General features: G+C 50.9%; 1 long non-coding RNA gene across 1 annotated transcript; it reads left to right on the forward strand.

Moving 5' to 3' along the window:
* The first annotated feature begins 704 nt into the window (after positions 1–704).
* LOC149121754 (uncharacterized) lies at positions 705–6,705 on the forward strand. Its single transcript, XR_016223226.1, has 3 exons — positions 705–2,378; positions 4,937–5,077; positions 5,320–6,705. It is a non-coding gene; the product is annotated as an uncharacterized LOC149121754 (long non-coding RNA).
* Positions 6,706–19,359: the final 12,654 nt, after the last annotated feature.

The following is a 19,359-nucleotide window of genomic DNA, read 5'->3' on the forward strand; positions in this document are numbered from 1 at the left end:
CACCTGCAACAGCCAAGGGCAAGGTGTGGACGCCTCGGAGGGACTGCCAGACAAGCACTGGGGCACAAACTGACGGCTCAGAGCAAGCCGGTGAGGGTCCCACCGGGACACGGGGCTCACCTGTGACCAGGAAGTCCCTAGCTGGCCAAGGTATGAGGGAAACCGCCATTGGTTCTCTCAACAAATCGTGCAACAGAGACAGACTTGGGAGCCCTTCACACGGCAGAGGGACTGACGCACAGACGGGTTAAATCATTTGCTCAAGATGGGAACTCAGAGCTCCCTGCGTGAAGGTGTCTGACCTACTCTGTTTATCCCGGATCTGAGCGGCTGGCTGGCCACATACGCACAAGTAAACAAAGCGAAGGCTTGCGTGTCCGGTACAGGCTGTACCTGGAACATGGCAGGCACACGTAAGTATCCATCAAATGAATTCATGTCCTGTTGAAAAGCCACACAAGAAGGGGGAGGAGGGGTGTCAGATGGCTGTGAAGGGCCCAAGTCCAGAGCCTAGTGGCTTCTCTGGAAGCCACGCCTGATGGTCAAGTGCGCTGTGTGGACTCCTCTCCCGTGTGCCAGGGCAGCCGTGACAGTGACCACTGCTAAATGCTCACTCGCTGCTGGGTGCTTGCTTTCCATATGCTGACTTTTTTTTTTTTTTTAAGATTTTATTGATTTATTTTAGAGAGTTACAGACAGAGAGAGGGAGAGACAGAGAGAAAGGTCTTCCATCTGCTGGTTCATTCCCCAAATGACCTCAACAGCCAGAGCCGGGCTGATCTGAAGCCAGGAGCCTGGAGCTTCTTCTGGGTCTCCAATGTGGGTGTAGGGGCCCACGGACTTGGGCCACCTCCAACTGCTTTCCCAGGCCATAGCAGAGAGCTGGATGGGAAGTGGAGCAGCCAGGACTCGAACCGGTGTCGCAGGCTGGCCCCGACTCAGTTCATCTTCAGGACAATCCTATGAAGCAGGAACTATCATCATCACCACCGCTTTGCACAGGAGGAGCAGGCACAGGGAGAGGTGATGCGCACAGGCCCTTACTTCTGAGGCCTTGTAAGAAAAATTCATCGCCGATTAAATTCTACCTAATGGGTGCGGCCAGGGCTGTTATCAGTACGGTAGGGATCTGTGTTTTCTAGGGCAGTAGTTGGCAGCCTGAGGGAGAATTGAAGTAGAGCTCCCGAGGTGGGATTTGAGCTGCATCTTAAAAATCCAGACAAGATTACAAGTGGCAGCTGCGGGGGTTAAGGACAGGGAAACAGCAGCAACAAAGGCCCCTGGCCCACAACAGAAAGGGTCCTCAGGGGCCGCCTGCTCCCCAGGGACCAGCACATTCCGATCATGGGAGCTGGAGTCAGACTGCTAAATGCGAAGGAGCTAGGGTGAAGGCTGAAGAAGCCCATCTGGCGTCTTGATGAGGAAAACAGCCCGACAAGAACTGAACTCAAAGAGCTTCCAGGCCAGGTGTTTGGTGCAGCCGCGACCTCTAAGGTCCTCTGGGTTTGAGCTTTGGCTCTGCTTCTGGTTCCAGCTGCCTGCTAATGTGCACCCTGGACACCAGCAGGTGATGATGGCTCAAGTACTTGGGCCCCCGACGCCCATGTGGGAGACCCGGATGGAGTTACAAGCTCCTGGCTTTGGCCTGACCCAGCCCTGGGCGTTTGGGAAGTAAGCAGCAAATAGAACATCTCTGTGTCTTTCTCTGCCTTTCAAGTTAATAAAAATAAATATATATTTAATTTTTTAAAAGAGAATTGGCTTGGTCATAGCCTGTAAGAAAAAGGTGCATGGGCAGCAGCTTGGAGGGTTGGAGACTGTGGGGAGCAACTGGGAGCAACTCGGACTAGACTAAGTTACTGGAATTAAGACTTATTCTATGCATCTGCTCTCCCACAATATGGCGCTGGGAGAGGAGGAAACAGCTTCTACACAGCTGCCTCCAGTTCAACCAATAAACAGCAGGACCTGCTCCTGATTGGAGGAGAGCAGCGTACTCGGCGTGTGGGTAGCAGAGTTGGGATTGGTGGAAGAGGACTATAAAGGAGGAGAGAGACAACATGCACCAGGAACATCTAAGGGGAACATCTGAGGGAACACCTGTGCAGCCCCCGAGAGAGCCGGCCGGCGGTGTGCCGCTCCCCCGCGGAAGTGGGGAAAGTGGCAGGGGGAACCGCACTTCCACGGAGGTGGAAGGGTCGGTAGCCAACCCGGGAAGAACCAGCAGCAAACCCGGGGAGGGCCAAGCAGGCAAAAGAACAGCGCAGGGTCCTGTGTCGTTCCTCCACGAAGAGGGGGAGCGACAGGAGACCAGTATGGCAGTGGCTGCATTAGCCCAGGCTTGGCAGCGATGGGAATGGGGAGGCAAGTATTAAAAGGTAAATACTGGGGCTGGACACCTCCCAGGCAGGGTCCTGTGCCAAGAGCCTGTGAGTTTAGCTTCTTAGAGCAATACTGACACAGGCTGTTACTGTCTCCATTCTAAAGAGAAGAAGGGATGGGGGAAAGCAGTGGAAGGTGGCCCAAGTCCTTGGGCCCCTGCACCCACGTGGGAGACCTGGAAGAACCTCCTGGCTCATGGCTTCAGCCTGGTTCAGATTTGGCCATTGCAGGCATTTGTGGAGTGAACCAGCAAATGAAAGATCAATCTCTCTCTCCCCCACCCCCCTTTCTCTCTTTCCGAAATCTGCCTTTCAAATGGAGTTGAAGATGAGCCCCAACTTCAGAGCCTGTGCACAGGGCAGCCTCATTCTCGTTTTGGTCTCTTGAAAGCCTGTAGCATTTGTGGAGGGTAGGGAGGCCGTGGTGGGAGGAACTGCTTCTGCCTGGGATTTGCGGTGAGTTGAGAATACTGAGCGTGGGGGCTCCTGCCTGGATCTCGTGACTGACTGGTTGTCCTTGCTCTTTGCACCTGAAAAGCCAGAGCCCAGTCCCAGGCCTAGAGGCAGGTGTTGTGGAGTCCCTTTGAAGACCAAACTGAGCAAGTGGCTGGCAGGTAGAGAGGCTGGGCGGGCCCCAGTCTGGAGCTTCCAACCCCAGAGGCTGCACGCAGGATGCCTGCTGGCTGAACTAGAAGCAAGTGAGGACAGCTGACAGGGCCTTCCACCACAGCCTGGGGGCTCAAAGCAGCTGGGAAAGAGAGAGGGCAAAACTCCAACCCTGGGGCCAGCATCAAGGCCCAGTGGGTTAGGCCACCCACTGTGATGCTGGCATGCTGTTTGCTGGTTCCTAAGTCCAGCTGGGAAAGCAGCAGAAGGTGGCCCAAGTGCTTGGGCCCCTGCCACCGACGTGGGAGACTTGGATAGGAGTTCCTGGCTTTGGCCTGGACCAGCCTCAACCATTGCAACCAGCTGATGGAAGTCCTCTCTCTCTCTCTCCCTCCCTGTCTCCTACTCTCTGTGAGTCTCTTCTATCATTCTGCATTTCAAATAAATAAATTTTTTTTCTAAATCCATCACTTTTGAAATAATTCTGGCTCTCCTGGGTAGAGTCAAGAAAAGAAAAAACGATGGGTCTTCAAAAAGTTCATGGAAAATGAGTACTAGTTTTAAAACTTTGGTAGATTTCAAAATTCTTTGGCACCACAATAAACTCTCCATCCCACTTTCCGTGAACCCTCTTGAAGTGCCCTTCGAAGTCCCACCAAAGCCACAGAGCTCAGTACAATGCACGTGCAAGTTTCCGGCTCTTCTACCCAGCACTCTGCTCCCACGGCCAGACAAGGCATGCGCTGTGACCGGGCTCTGCCGGTCTTGCCAACGTCGCCCTGCAGCGGCGCCTGGGACTTGCGGAGAAGCCAGTCTGCCAGTGCACCAGCAGGTGTCGCTGTTTTGCCTGCATGCACAGGGCTCCTTTGTTCTCAGCCACGACTTTTCAGATCCAATTAAAGAAAACCTTCTCTCAACGTGGCCTCAGGGATCACAACACATCTTCACCTGAAAGCCAAGGATTCCCTTCCTCCTTCATTTTTTAAATGGAGAAACAGTGAAATCGCTTCTCTAGCTCCTAAAGATCGCACTCAAGTCTCGTATGCCATTCCTATCAAATCTTACCAAATCAGACTTAGGGTGCTGGCTGCCGGAGGCTGAAGTGAGGATGGAGGGTTCCTGTTTTAGGGGCATGGAGTTTCAGTTTGGTAAGAGGAGAATTAGCAAGAGGGAGAGCGGCAATGGTTGCACAATGGGTGTATTTCATGTCACTGAACTGTACACTAGAAATGGTTATGGTGGCAACATTTGATGTTGTGTGTGTTTTGTTACAATAAAAAAAAATAAGTGGGGGAGAGGTTGTTTGCTGGAGCAGTCAAAATGCCTGCATCCCACATCACAATACCCAGGTTCCACTCCTGGCTTCAGCTCCTGGCTCCGACTTCCATTTAATGTAGTCGCTGGAGAGTTAAATGATGGCTTCAGGGATTGGACCCCTGCCACTCACATGGGAGGCCTGGATGGAGTTCCTGGTTCCTGGTTTTGGCCCAGCTGGGGGCCATTTGGGGAGTGAACCAGAAGATGGGAGATGTGTGCGTGTGTGCGTGTGTGTGCGCCCATGGGTGCGCCTGTCTCTCTGCCTCTGTCTCTCTAATAAACAGATTGTTTTTAAATTGCAGAGAGGGTGGCCGAGAATCAAACTTATACCAAAGAACACCTTCAATGTCAGTCTTTACTGGGAAATCTTTTTGGATTTGTCCCAAAGATAAAAGTTTAAATTCTGGGCACTCAAACCAAAATGGACCACCTTTTGTTACCAGTTAAAGCCCAGCTTGAGTGGAGATGGAGCCACTCCTTTGAAAATCCCAGTGATGAGAGAGAGGCTGAAAAACACCTCAAACTGGGGACGGGGGCCGGCGCTGTGGCATAGTAGGTTAAGCCACAGCCTGCAGCACCAGCATGCCATATGGTCTCTGGTTTGAGTCCCAGCTGCTCCATTTCTGATCCAGCTCCCTACTAATGGACTAGAAGAGCATTGGAAGATGGCTCAAGGGCTTGGGCCCCGGTACCCACATGGGAGACCTGGAAGAAGCTCCTGGTTCCTGGCTGCTGGCTTCGGAGTGGCCAGCCCCAGTCGTTGCAGCCATTTGGTGAGTGAGCCAGTGGATGGAAGATCTCTCTCTCTCTCTCTAACTCTGCCTTTCAAATAAAAATAAATAAATAAATTGGAAAAAAATCCTTAGGACAAAAGTCAGTTTTCATTTAAAACATTCCTGCTTTGTGAGTCGATTCTGTTCCTTTCTGCTTGCTATGCCTTTTCCCCTGGAGAACTCTGGATTAAAAGATGAAGTAAAACACAATGATGAAAACTTGCTGAGTCTTTTCTCCCCAGGCAGGTCACCCACAGGGACCTCGACAAACAGCCTCCAGGTATCAAAGCAGGCCAGTCCTCTGAGCCTCTCTCCAGCAGGCGCCACCCTGCCAGACAGGGCAACCTGCTCGTCCAGAATGCCGACCGTCAAGGGCCCCAAACTGAACACCTGCCCCAGGCAAGCTGCCCGCCCGCAAGATGCAGGTTGCTATGGCAACCGCCTTTCACCTGCTGACCACTAAGCCAAAGTCCTCCATCCCGTTTAGTCACCTAAAATCATGTGTGCACATGAACGAGATCCCCAAGGCACACACAGCCTGGAGAAGTTCCAACAGTTGCTCAGGAGGTTGCCAAGTGCCGCTGAAAGTGTTGGTTCAGTTAAAGGGATTGGCTCTCACTGAAAAACACACGTTCACATGGAAGGCGTATGAGGAGTCTCGGCCAGGCCCGGCTGTGGGCTTTTCCAGCTGTGTGTGGGACTGAGACCTCATTACTCACCTCTCCTGTGTGTGTGCAAGGCAGCGTCATCCTTCCGTGCAGTCCTGATCCAACTGGCCCAAGTTGGGCTTGTCTAGGTGTCACTCCTTCGCGGTACCGGATATCATTTTCCTTTGCATCCTCGGAAGACGCTGGCACAAGCCCCTGTCCTGGCTCAGCCTACACTACGGAGTGACCAGATTTACTGGCATGTTGGAGGGCAGAGCCCGCTGTGCCCCTGCTGCTTGGTTTCCCTCGGAGTAGCAACGAGGATGTGCCAGTGAGCTGGCATTACGCCACCAATGGCATCTCACTATCACCTCCCCTTTGTTATTTTTAGCTATAATGTGACAGGTGAATACCATCCGTCTATTTCCAATGCCGTTCCCCTATGGAAAGGACACGGTTCAGACTGAAGAGCCCCCTCCCGGCAGCAGAGCCCTGATCTACACACAAGGTGCAAGACAGTCTTCTCTCTGTGCAGCTAGCCCAGAAAAAGAACAAGTTCTCCGCAGAGAACTCTGCTCGGGGCCTGGGAAGATGAGTGAGACTCATCTGGCCGGAGCCGTCAGAGCCCAGGGCACCCGACTTCCAGCAAGTCACTCAAACCTCTAAGCCTTAGCACCTCCCTTCGAAAAAGAACAGAGCTGAGACACTCTTCTGCAGTGGAGACGGACCCACATTTCATGCAGTCAGCCCTGTGCGGAGAAAGGCGCCCCGACTGTCACCAAGCAAGCACTCAGATCAAGAAACAATGCGACCATCTTCCTCCTGCCCAAGAGAGCCACATCTGGAATCTAACGAAACTAGTGTTGCCTGATTTTGAACTTTATGTAAATGGCATCCCACAGTGTGTTCTCCTTGTGTCTGGCTTCTGTCACTCAGAATGTCTCTGAGAAGCAGTAGATGGCTCCTCATTGTTGTATAATATTCCATTACATGAATATACCACATTCAAAATCTGTTTAAATAATATTTTCATAAAGTGTTCTTCCTCCAAGGCCAAGAATATGGCTTTTTAAAAATAACAACAACAATAATAATAACAGATTTAGGGGCCAGCACTGTGGTATAGCAGGTTAAGCCATAGCCTGCAGAGTCAGTATTCCATATGGGCGCTGGTTCAGGTCCCAACTACTCCACTTCCAATCCAACTCCTGGAAAGCCAGGGACCACAGACCAAGAATCTGGGTCCCTGCTACCCACTTGGGAAACCAGATGGAGTTCCTGGCTTCTGGCTTCAGCCTGGTTGTTGCAGCCATCTGAGGAGTGGAAGGTCTCTCTCCCTTTCTCTCTCTCTCTCTCTCTCTGAATGTCACTCTGCTTTTCAAATACATAAATAAGTCTTTAAAAATTAAAATAAATAAACAAAATAAAATCTGGAGATGCATGTTTAGCGCAGTGATTAAGACACCACTTAAGACACCCATATCCTGTATCAGAACCCCTGGGTTTGTCACTTGCCACTGCTTCTAATCTGGCTTCCTGCCAATGTGCGCCCTGGGAGGCAGTGTTGATCCAAGTTCTTGGGTCCCTGTCACTCAAATGGGACACTCAGGTTGAATTCCAAGCTCCTATCTTCAGCTGTTGCAGGCATTTCAGAAGTGAACCAGTGGATGGAAGATATCTCTCTCTTTCTCTCTCTCTACCTGTCAAACAAATATTTAAAAATACAAATATTAAAATCTGCTTTTATTTTTATGTATTTTTAAAAAGATTGTATGTTTTTGTTTGTTTGAAAGGAATAGTTACAGGTAGAGAGAGATAGAGTCAGAGAGAGAGGTCTGCCATCCACTGGTTCACTCCCCAGATGGCCACAATGGCTGGAGCTGGGCCGACCCAAAGCCGGATCCAGGAGCTTCTTCCAGGTCTCCTGTGTAGGTGCAGAGGCCCAAGGACTTGGGCCATCTTCTACTGCTTTCCCAGGCCATAGCAGAGAGCTGGATTGGAAGAAGAGCAGCTGGGACAAGAACCAGCGACCCTATGGCATGCTGGCACTGCAGGTGGAGGCTTAGCTCACTACGTCATAGTGCCAATCCTTTATTTGTGTGTCTTTAAGAAGACAGTGTTTGGTGGACATCAGGCATTGTTGGAAGAATAAAATAGTTTCTTTTTTTAAAAAAAGATTTATTTATTTATTTGAAAGAGTTACACAGAGAGAGGAAAGGCAGAGAGAGAGAGAGAGAAAGAGAGAGAGAGAGAGAGAGAGAGGTCTTCCGTCGGATGGTTTACTCTCCAGATGGCCACAACGGCCGGAGCTGCGCTGATCAGAAGCCAGGAGCCAGGAGCTTCTTCTGGGTCTCCCATGCAGGTGCAGGGGCCCAAGGACTTGGGCCATCTTCTACTGCTTTCCCAGGCCATAGCAGAGAGCCGGATAGTGGAGCAGCCGGGACTAGAACCGGCGCCCATATGGGATGCCAGCGCTTCAGGCCAGGGCGTTAACCTGCTGCGCCACAGTACCAGCCCCGAAGAAAATATTTTCTAAACTCTTAGTTCCCATTTAACAAATGAGGATACTTCAAAAGAAATTTTGGGAAAATGGAGTTTAAAAATGAGTTTATTTTGGTGCAAGCACATTTTGAAATCCATGAGCAGTTTTTCCCCAAGGCTTTTGAGGTGTTCTTGCATCCGGGAGGATTAAAGGGAGATAAAGGGCAACAGGGACACTGTGGCGGGAGGAGGTGGGGAGCAGGGAGGGCAGCCTGCCCCCTCTCGCGATCACAGAAGACATCACAATAAACCAGGCAGTCCTTAAAGACCCTGAGCTTACACAGCCCCGGAAGCTGTCAGCTGACCCCCAGGGAGGATGCGAGGCGGAGCTGGGCGCTGGGCTCCCGGCAGTCGGCACAGTGCAGGGACCGCGAGGTGAGCTGAGCCGAGCGCGGGCACAGCGGCTGTCCCAGATAAGGGAGAGAGCCTCGCGGCGCGAGGATTGCGTCTGGACCCGTCGCACCGCACCGGGCACTAGCCAGCACCGCCCTGAGCCTCGCCCCTCTCTCGCCCACCTGCGTCCCCCACTGAGAGGCATTGGAGGAACCGTTGGGGTGAAGCGGAGCTCAGCAAGCCCGACTCTCATCCAGCAGATACGGATTTCTAAGAAGGCGGACAGAGGGGCTGGCTTTGTGGCTTAGCTGGTAAAGCCACAGGTAAGCCACCACCTCTGGTGCCGGCATCCAATACAGACACCACTTCAAGTCCCAGCTGCTCCACTTCCGATAGCTCTCAGCTAATACACCTGGGAAGGCAGTGGAAGGTGGCCTAAGTGCTTGGGCCCCTGCATCCATGTGGGAGACCCAGAGGAGGCTCCTGACTTCCATTGCAGCCATCTGGGGAGTGAACCAGCATTTCGAAGACCTCTCTCTCTCTCTCTCTTTCTCTCTCTCTCTCTGCCTCTGCCTCTCTGCAATTCTGCCTTTCAAATAAATAAATAAATATTTTTAAAAGGGTGGGGGGGGGAGCTTGCCATGTATGTAAAAGGGTAGTTTGAAAATTTCCTGGGAAATAGAACTGAAAAGTAAGTTCATATTGGTGCAAAAATAATCAAATGCACACATGGTTTTTTCATAATATCCGCCGTCCATGACTATTTTGAAGATCTCTTGCACTGCTTCATTAGGTCATCAGGTGCTCAGCTGGATGATCATGACCGCCGTGGGGCGTCATCGGCATGAATTCAGGTGCCTCTTTTTCTGGAACTCGGAGGGCCACCACGTCTGTTCCCCAATGTGCCCCACCACCGACCTTTGCTGGGACACACAAAGCGCATCTAAAATTGTGTCTTGTGTTATATTTCTCCCAGAGGCACATATACCCTGGTGCCTAGGTTGCCGTATGTTCAGAATTTCCCACTAGAATCCCACTTCTGAATCTCCTAACTGTTCCTGCAGATTCACTCACTGTGGGGCCGTTGTTGTGGTGCAGCAGGTTAAGCCACTGCTTGCAACACCAGCATCCCAGATGAGCACTAGTTCCAGTCCCAGCTGCTCCATTTCCCATCCAGCTCCCTGCTAAGGCACCTGGGAAGGCGGCAGAAGATGGCCTGAGTGCTTGGGCTTCTGCCACCCATGTAAGAGACCTGGGTGGAGTTCCAGGCTCCTGGCTTTGGCCTGGCCCAGCCCCAGCCATTGTAGTCATTTGGAGAGTGAACCAGCACATAGAAGATTCTCTCTCTCTCTCTCCCCACCTCCCTCCCCCCACCCTCTCTCTATGTAACTTTGCATTTCAAATAAACAATAATAATTTTAAAAATAAATAAATCCACATATCACTTCCACACCATCTGTTCCAAATGTGGATTCGGAAAAAGTGGCCTGTATTTCTTTCTATTCTCATACGAAAAGAAGTCAGAGGAAGTTCCCTATTTCTTACATACAGCAAAAGGAGGAATAGCTAGGGGAAATTTTCTACGACCTCATAATGGTGTCCTGGTATTTCCTAGGGTAGAGACTAAGGCCACATTTGTGAATTTTTGGCCAGAAAATCAACCCAACGATGAGTATTTAATTACGGAGCTGTTGGCCCCAAGCAGAGTGAGCGCCTTGGCGCTATTTGATGGCGCACAGACAGAGCGGGACACAGCAGCCCCGAGGCACCAGTCCTCTGGCGGCTCCTCTGGGAGCGATGGAATCTTGCCCTACCTCAATTTTCTTCTCCACGAAATGGGGCTAACAAGAGTGTCGGGAGACATAATTGCTGCTTACAGGGAGCTCGGCATCTCAGATAAAAGGTGCTGGAGCTGGGGAAAGCTTGCCTATGGCAAATTAACGCTTTCATTACTGGAACCCAAGAAGAAAAACATACCCTGTGTCATCTGAGAATGATCCTGCTTGCCAGGAGACGAGGGCTCCACTCTCCAGAGAACCTGTGCCCTTCTGAACAGTGTGCCTGGTCCTTGAATGTCACTCCAGGCTCGGGGTGGGAAAGTCCTCAGACAAGAGGGAGAGTTAAGCCATACATTTCCCACCTAACCAAGCGCAAAGCAGTAACTGTTTACTGTAGGGCTCAGCAAATAACTGTATGTGCTCAAATCTGTGCTAACGTCCATGAAACAGCTTATAGGAACTGGCATAACAGTGTCAAGTCACAGAAAGATGAAGAATCCAATGATTCATGTGACGTGACCTGTTTTAGTATTTTTTTTAAGATGTACTTACTTATTTGAAAGGAAAACTGACAGGGAGAGGGAAGGAGAGACAGAGACAGTAAGAGAGAGAGAGAGAGAAAGAGATCTATCCTCTGGTTCATTCCTCAAATGACTGCAATAGCCGGGGCTGGGCCAGGCTGAAGCCAGGAGCCAAGAACGCCATCCAGGTCTTCCACATGCATGGGAGAGGTTCAATGTCTTGGGCTATCCTCTGCTGCTTTCCCAGGCACATTAGCAGGAAGTTGAGTCAGAAGTGGGGCAACTGGTACTCAAACCAGCACTCCAACACGAGAGGCCAGCACTGCAGGTACCAGCTTGATCCGCTGTGCTCAACACCAGCCCCAACATGATCTCTCTGAGTTTCAGAAAACATTCATGCTCCATTAAGAATAGTTCAGACAGCCACACAGTTAGTCCCATGGGCCATCAGGTGTGCACACAAACAACAAAAAACCACACACGGTTCAAGGCATTTGTGTTATTTGAGTCTATAAAAATAGAAACTCAGGGCCGGCGCCACAGTATAGAGGGTAAAGCCACTGCCTGCAGTGCTGGCATCCCATATGGGCACCAGTTCAAGTCCCAGCTGCTCCACTTCCTATCCAGCTCTCTGTTGTGGCCTGGGAAAGCAGTGGAAGATGATCCAGGTACTTGGGCCCCTGCACGCATGTGGGAAACCCACATGAAGAAGCTCCTGGCTCCTGGCTCCTGGCTTCAGATCGGTGCAGCTCCAGCCATTGCAGCTAACTGGGAATGGAAGACCTCTCACCCTCCCTCTCTCTCTGCCTCCCCGCTCTCTCTGTGTAACTCTGCCTTTCAAAGAAATAAATAAATCTTAAAAAAAAAAACTCTAAAGTTATGTGACAGTTTTTTTAATTTTAAAGGTCTTTTTCTTTTTTTCTTTTTTTAAGATTTATTGATTTATTTGAAAGGCAGAGTTACAGAGCGGCAGAGAGAGAGAGAGAGAGAGAGAGAGAGAGAGTCTTCTATCCACTGGTTTTACTCCCCATATGGCTGCAACAGAGATGAAGCGAGGAACTAGGAGCAGGTGCAGGGGCCTAAACACTTGAGCCATCTGCTGCTGCTTTCCTAGGCCATTAGCAAGGAGCTGGATCAGAAGTGCAGTACCCGGGACTCGAACTGGCGCCCATACGGGATGCCAGTGCTATTGGCGGAGGCTTAACTTACTAGCTGCAGCGCCAGTCCCTGACAGAGGTTTAAACACAGACATCAGACCTTACACATCCTCATGCATACAAACCTCAGAGTCTCCACCTCTATCCCAAGAATGACATCATTGCTCAAAACATTTGACAATGCCTCTTTGGAACTTTATACAGAGACTGAGGCTTGTTTTTTTTAATACCTGTTAGAGTGATAAACCTTCATGTTTGGGGTAAATTTAATTCTTTAAGATAGCAAAAGGGTATTAAGCACAGGGGAGCAACTGAGTAGTCTATGTTATAAACCCAAAGGGTAGGGCCAGCATTGTGATGCAGCGGTTAAGCCACTCACCTGCAACGCTGGCATCCTATATGGATGTCCCGACTGCTCCACTTCTGATCCAACTCTCTGCTATGGCCTGGGAAAGCAGTAAAAGATGGCCCAAGTCCTTGGGCCCCTGCACCCACACAGGAGACCCGGAAGAAGCTCCTGGCCCCTGGCTTCAGATCGGTGCAGCTCCAGCCATTGTGGCCAACTGGGAAGTGAACCAGCAGATGGAAGACCTCCCCTTCTCTCTGTGTAACTCCGTCTTTCAAATAAATAAATAAATCTTAAAAAAAAAAAAAAAAGCCACTGCAACCGGCACAACAGGTTAAGGCCTGACCTGTGACATCAGTATTCTGTATGGGCACCGGTTCGAGTCCCAGTTTCTCCACTTCCAATCCAACTCCCTGCTAATGCACCTGCAAAGGCATGGAGGATGGTCTAAGTGTTTAGGGCCCTGCACCCATGTGGGAGACATGAAAGAAGCTCCCGGCTTCAGCTTGGCCCAGCCTTGGCTATTGTGGCCACTTGGGGAATGAACCAGTGGATGGGATATTTCTCTCACTCTGTCTCTCCCTCTCTCTCTGTAACTTTTTTTTTAAAAGATTTTATTTATTTATTTGAGAGATAGAGTTACAGACAATGAGAGGGAGAAACAGAGAGAAAGGTCTTCCTTCCGTTGGTTCACCCCCAGAGGGCCGCAATGGCCAGAGCTGTGCTGATCCGAAGCCAGGAGCTTTTCCCCGGTCTCCCATGTAGATGTAGGGGCCCAGTACTTGGTCCATCTTCTACTGCTATCCCAGGCAATAGCAGACAGCTGGATCAGAAGAGGGGAATTTGGGACTAGAACCGGCGCCCATATGGGATGCTGGCACTGCAAGGCAGAAGATTAACCTACTGAACCGCAGCGCCAGCCCCTGTGTAACTTTTTCAAAACACAAAACAAAACAACATGGATATTAGGGCTCCTAAAAACAGTGGGTGCGTCCTGACCTCCAGGAATCTGTACAATATTGGGTGCCCGGCTGTAGGATGTGCACCACCTTGCTCTCCTGGGAGAGAGTGTGCTGTATGGATCATTTACCAGAGCTTCAGGCTAAGCCGACTTTTTCTCCAGGTGGTGACAGTGTCCATGGGAACATGTCTTGCATCCCTGGCCCCACTGTCCGGGATGCAGGGCAGGGCTGGAAGTTTTCCTGACTCTCAGTCTCCACGCTGGACCGGTTTTTCCAGGCTGTTTCTACCCACGGGCCCGCAGCTGCAGGGAGGGGCAGTCCCACGTTCCTGGTGCAATCCCAGTGGCTGGATCGCAGCCCCACCCTCAACCCACTGTGGCTGCTGCTCAGGTCACCTTTCCAGAGCTAAGCTCCTGAGCCCAGCCGTGCCTGCTCGCCATCACTCCTGACAGGGACCTGGAACTGGAGTGCCACATGAGAGCCTAGAGCGCCACTCTGACCCCACAGTCCCAGCATCCCACCTGCCCCTGCCACAACACCCCAGTCCCAGCATCCCACCTGCCCGAGCCACACTGACCACATACACAGCAATGGGTGTTGTCTTCCTTTTCTAACTTCTTTCTCCTCATTCAGCACAAATACTTATTGAGCACCTACTGAATACCCAGGAACTCGGTTACCAAAGTGAAAGGTTCCTTCGATTCCCAGGGGTCTTCCGTTTTCCGTGTGAGGTCCAGCTTGTTTTTCTGTTTTCATTTTGATAATAATCTTTTTCACATTTATATTCTGCCATATAATTTAGGGTTTACCTCTGTTTTCGTGAATACATTCCCACCATGATGTTATGATGAACGATGAAGGGTCCAAAACAATTTAAATGGATCCCCATTTTGGAATCCAGGTATTCTGATCTCCAAGTTCAAAGGAACCCAGCAGCAGGAAGAACCTCATTCTCTTCCCATTCGGGACCCCATTTTGTGCCTGCCAGCTTGCTGAATTCATTTACTGTGAATGTTGCAATCCACAAACAATGAAGAACTTCTCTGTTCCTCCTTCCAGCGATTAAGCAATTAGACACTCAATGCCGATTTCCAGGATGTGGCAATGCTAACTTCACTTTGAATGAACAAGACAGCCCCACGAGTTATCAAGTGACATTCATTAAAACTGGCATTTCAGGCACTCCCTGTCTCCCTGGTGATGCCCTGCACTGCCTGGGGACCCGGCGGCAGGAGAGCCATCGCCAGACACAGCCCCTCAACTCTGGCCCAGATTCTGAGCCAAAGCAACCTCATTTCTTGGTAACTCTTTAAAAATGGCATTTCAGGCATAAGGAAGCTTTAATGAATGGCGAGGTCTGATTTTTCTGAAATAGCAAACAAAACCAGGAAAGCAGGAGTCCTCTGCAATAGCCATGGCGTCAGACAGAACACAGTAAAGAGAGAACAGAGCTGAGACCACACTGGACCAGCTGGTACTCAGCTGGTACTCAGCTCTGGTACTGCAGCGCCATCCGTCGGTGGAATAACATGGGGGGCTGGGTGTCGAGTGCACAGCGTGACGCCTGCAGCCCTTAGCAGAGCACCTGTTTGAGTCCCGGCGACTTCGCCTCCGATCCAGCTCCCAGTTAAATTGCCTGGGAAGCAGCAGATCATGGCTCAAACACTTGGATCTCTGGGTGGGGTTTCTGGCTCCTGGCTTTGGCCTGGCCCAGCCCCACCCATTGAGGAAATTTGGAGAGTAAAGCAGTGGATAGAAGATCTCTCTCTGTCTCTGTCTCTCACTCTGCCTTTCAAAATAAGTAAGTAGGCGGTTCCAAGATGGCGAAGTAGGGAGGGCGGTTACTGCTCTAGCCAAGGAGAAGATTGTTTTAAAAAAAGTGGAGCTAGTGTAGTCTCAGGGAAGAGTGAGAAATGGCAGAGGAAACTGTACCGAAATTAGAGGGACACGGTGGACCCACGTGGAGGGCGTGGCTGCCCACGACTTGGGACTCCAACAGCAGAGAGCCTATGCACCAGTGCTGGAAAGTGAGGAAATTTTTAAAAGATGTTTGTTTTGATGCAAAATATTTTGAAATCCAGACATAATTTTTTCGTAATGCAATTTTTAATAAACTTTAATAAGTAAATCTCCTTAAAAAAACTAATACTCTTCCTTGAATCATACTGGTTTTACAGTTTTATTTGGCTTTGTTCATATATTGGCTTTTTTTTTTTTTTTTTGACAGGCAGAGTGGACAGTGAGAGAGAGTCAGAGAGAAAGGTCTTCCTTTGCAGTTGGTTCACCCTCCAATGGCCACTGCGGCCAGCACACCGCGCTGGCACACCAGGAACCAGGTGCTTCTCCTGGTCTCCCATGGGGTGCAGGGCCCAAGGACCTGGGCCATCCTCCACTGCACTCCCTGGCCACAGCAGAGAGCTGGCCTGGAAGAGGAGCAACCGACTGGGACAGAATCCGGCGCCCCGACCGGGACTAGAACCCGGTATGCCGGCGCCGCAGGTGGAGGATTAGCCTATTGAACCACAGCACCAGCCCCATATATTGGCTTTTTCAATGATACAATTACTTCTGTTAATTTAGCACTTGCTACATCCCATACACTGTGCTAAGTATTTTTCATGGATTAACTGTCTAACCCTCACGACTGCCCTTAAGTAGGTACTATTAACCTGTGCCTTACAGTAAGGAAACTGAGGGGCACAGAGAGATGAACTTACTTGAGGTGGTGGATCTACAATTTGTTGTTTGTTTGTTTTAAGAGTTATTTATTTATTTGAAAGGCAGAGTTACAGAGAGGCAGAGGCAGAGAGAGAGAGATCTTTCATCCGCTGGTTCACATCCCAGATGGCCACAACGGCCAGAGCTGTGCCAGTCCGAAGCCAGGAGCCAGGAGCTTCTTCCTGGTCTCCCAACGAGTGCTGGCGCCCAAGCACTTGAGCCATCTTCTGCTGCTTTCCTAGGCCATAGCAGAGAGCTGGATCTGAAGAGGAGCAGCTGGGACTGGAACCGACGTGCATATGGGATGCCGGCACTGCAGGTGGCGGTCTTATCTACCACACCACAGCAGCCCCTGATTGATCTAGGATTTGAACACAAGTGGGTCTGGCTCCAGAACCTGGACTCTCAACACAAAACTACTGATTCTCATGCCGTGACTCTCTGTGAACTCCCTGCTGTTAGGTCAACTCTCCCAGTGTGAACTGAAGCCAGAGTCGCTGCTGACATTGGGGTCTTTGAACCCGGTCCATGGTTCGTCCTAGTCCTGCCACCTGCAGGGCGGGTGAGCTCCGCCACTCTCTCCCAGAGCTAACACCTGCCTGTAGGTTCTCAGCCTGAACCAGCTTCCCCGTGCCCCTCCTCCTCTGCTTCCTGCCTGCCAGAGCTTGTCACTAGGGTTCAGATGCGCCCGTGCAGCTCAGTTGGAGGCCAACAGTGTGCTGACAGCATTGCCAGAGTCTCAGGTTCCCCAGGCCACATCACACACACAAGCACGCCGTTAAAGCTGCACGTCGTGGAGTCCACAAGGTGCAAGCAGCAAACGATTCCATTCTGCCGGAGGCCAGTCCCTCGTCTTCACAGTCACAGAAAACGGGGCGCAGCGCCACAAGCCCGTGAAACTGACCTCTGCACGTGACTGGAGAAGCATGGCATTACAGAGCTGGATCAGTCAGCTACAAGTTGCCTCACCTGGTAACAAATGCAAGCACTTTTACAAGTAGCCAGGTTTTCAACCTTGAAAATGGAATCTGCCCACCGCCCCGTCTCCTGCATCTTGTGGTTTCAGCGACAGCCAAGTGCCTTCCTGGACCCTGCTCAGAGCTGGCACTTTGTGTGTTTAGTCCTTCTGATGGCCTACTCATGCTCTGCCTTCTTGCTGAGGGGTGGGGGTGGGGGTGGCTCCCAGCAGGTGGGCTAGGGAGGGCCTTCCAGAAGCCATTCCTGCGGCCTGGAACCTGCTTCTCTAACCTGGTGTTGGCCTTAAAAAAAAAAAAAAAAAATCTGAGCTTCCCCTAACATCTTGGGAGAAAGGGATTATAGAATAAACCAGCTGGAGAGTTAATCTGAGATGCTATAGCTGTAGATGAGGGAGAGGAAGAAAGAGGAAAATGCCTTCATTTATTTTGCCTTGGAAAAATCTTTAAAGACATAAAAATATTAAGGCATTTGAAACACTCAGGTACATTCTTGGTTCCTTTTCGGTTATTGTACCAACATCTGAGACAGGGTAATTTACAAGAAGATCTCGGCTCACGGTGTTGTAGGTTGGGAAAGGAAACAGCCTGGTGCTGGCATCCCCTTGGCTTCTGGTGAGGGCCTCATGCTGCTTCAACTCACGGTGGAAAGCAGAGGGCCAAGCAGGCAGGTGTCAAGGAGTGACAACACGAGGGGCACCCTTGCTGTGTACCCGTCAGCTCACTCTCGCGGAAATGGGTCCAGCATGGCCAGAGCGAGAGCTCCATCTGTCCTGAGATAGGCATTAATCTCTCTTCATGTCATCACCACCGTGGCCACTGAATTTCAGAGTGAGTTTCAGAGTGAGCTTCAGAAGGGACAAATCACATTCAAACCTAGTAGGTTCGTCCTGAAACAAATCCCTGAAATCCAACCACAGATCTCTAGGGCATGGAGGAATCCACCCGGTGCCCAGAGAGAGCACTGTGGTCTGGGGGCCTGGGCACCAGGGCTCCTGTTCGTCAGAGGAGCAGGCTGGTCCAGGGCATTGGTAAGGCCTTTTCCCTTGTAGACAGAAGGGACCCACGAGTGTGACGAGCACATCACCAGGGCCAGCAGGGCTCAGCCAGGGACCCCCTGCCATCCTCGCTGTGGGGGTGTGGGGTGAGGTGGGCTCACCCTGCACTTGGCCCTGTGGCTCCTCGTCTTCTTTCACCCCACCTCCCCTCCAGGCATTCTGAGGCAGTGCATAGGATGTTTAAAATGTTCATGTCTTACATCTTCATGTTTCCTGAGTAACCATCAGGGTCCATCTGGGCTCTTTCTTTCTTTCGATTTGTTCTATTTATTTGAAAGGCAGGGATACAGAGTGAGAAGGAGAGAGACAAAGAAAGAAAGAGATATCTCCCGGCCGGCGCCGCGGCTCACTAGGCTAATCCTCCACCTTGCGGCGCTGGCACACCGCCGGTCGGGGTGCCGGATTCTGTCCCGGTTGCCCCTCTTCCAGGCCAGCTCTCTGCTGTGGCCAGGGAGTGCAGTGGAGGATGGCCCAAGTGCTTGGGCCCTGCACCCCATGGGAGACCAGGAGAAGCACCTGGCTCCTGCCATCGGATCAGCGCGGTGCGCCGGCGGCCGCGGAGGCCACTGGAGGGTGAACCAACGGCAAGGGGAAGACCTGTCTCTCTCTCTCTCTCACTGTCCACTCTGCCTGTCAAAAAAATAAAAAAAAAATAAAAAAAAATAAAAATAAAATAAAGAGATATCTCCCATCTGCTAGTTCATTCCCAAATAGCCACAACAGCCAGAACTGGGCCAGAAGCCAGGAACTCCACCCGCGTCGCCCATGTGGGTGACACAGTGGGTTAAGCCACCACTTGGGATGCCCATGTCCATATCAGAGTGTCTGAGTTCAAGTCCCACCTCCACTTCCAATCCAAATTCCTGTTAACGCAAATCCTGGGAGACAACAGATGGCGGCTTGAGTGCCTGCCACCCACATGGAAGACCCAGGTGGAATTTCTGGCTCCTAGCTTTGGCTTGGCCCAGCCCCAGCTATTGTGGGCATTTGAGGAGTAAACAGTAGATGAAAGATCTCTCTCTCTCTCTCTCCTTGCCCTTCAAATAAATAAAAAAAAAAAAAAAAAAAAAAAAAACTCTATTGAGACCCGCCTTCCAAGGTCAAACCCCCAGTTACCTAAAGACTTCCCACTGGTCCCACCTCCCAGCTGCCAAAACTAGAACAAGTCTGCCTCATCCATCAACCATTAGCATAAACCCATTGACCATGAAGGAAAGACTCTGGGTTTGAACCATTGCATGAGTTTG

The sequence above is a fragment of the Oryctolagus cuniculus genome, chromosome 16 (genome assembly GCF_051225735.1).
Source record: "Oryctolagus cuniculus isolate XC-2025 breed Fujian yellow rabbit chromosome 16, ASM5122573v1, whole genome shotgun sequence".
NCBI classification, from domain to species: Eukaryota; Metazoa; Chordata; class Mammalia; order Lagomorpha; family Leporidae; genus Oryctolagus; species Oryctolagus cuniculus.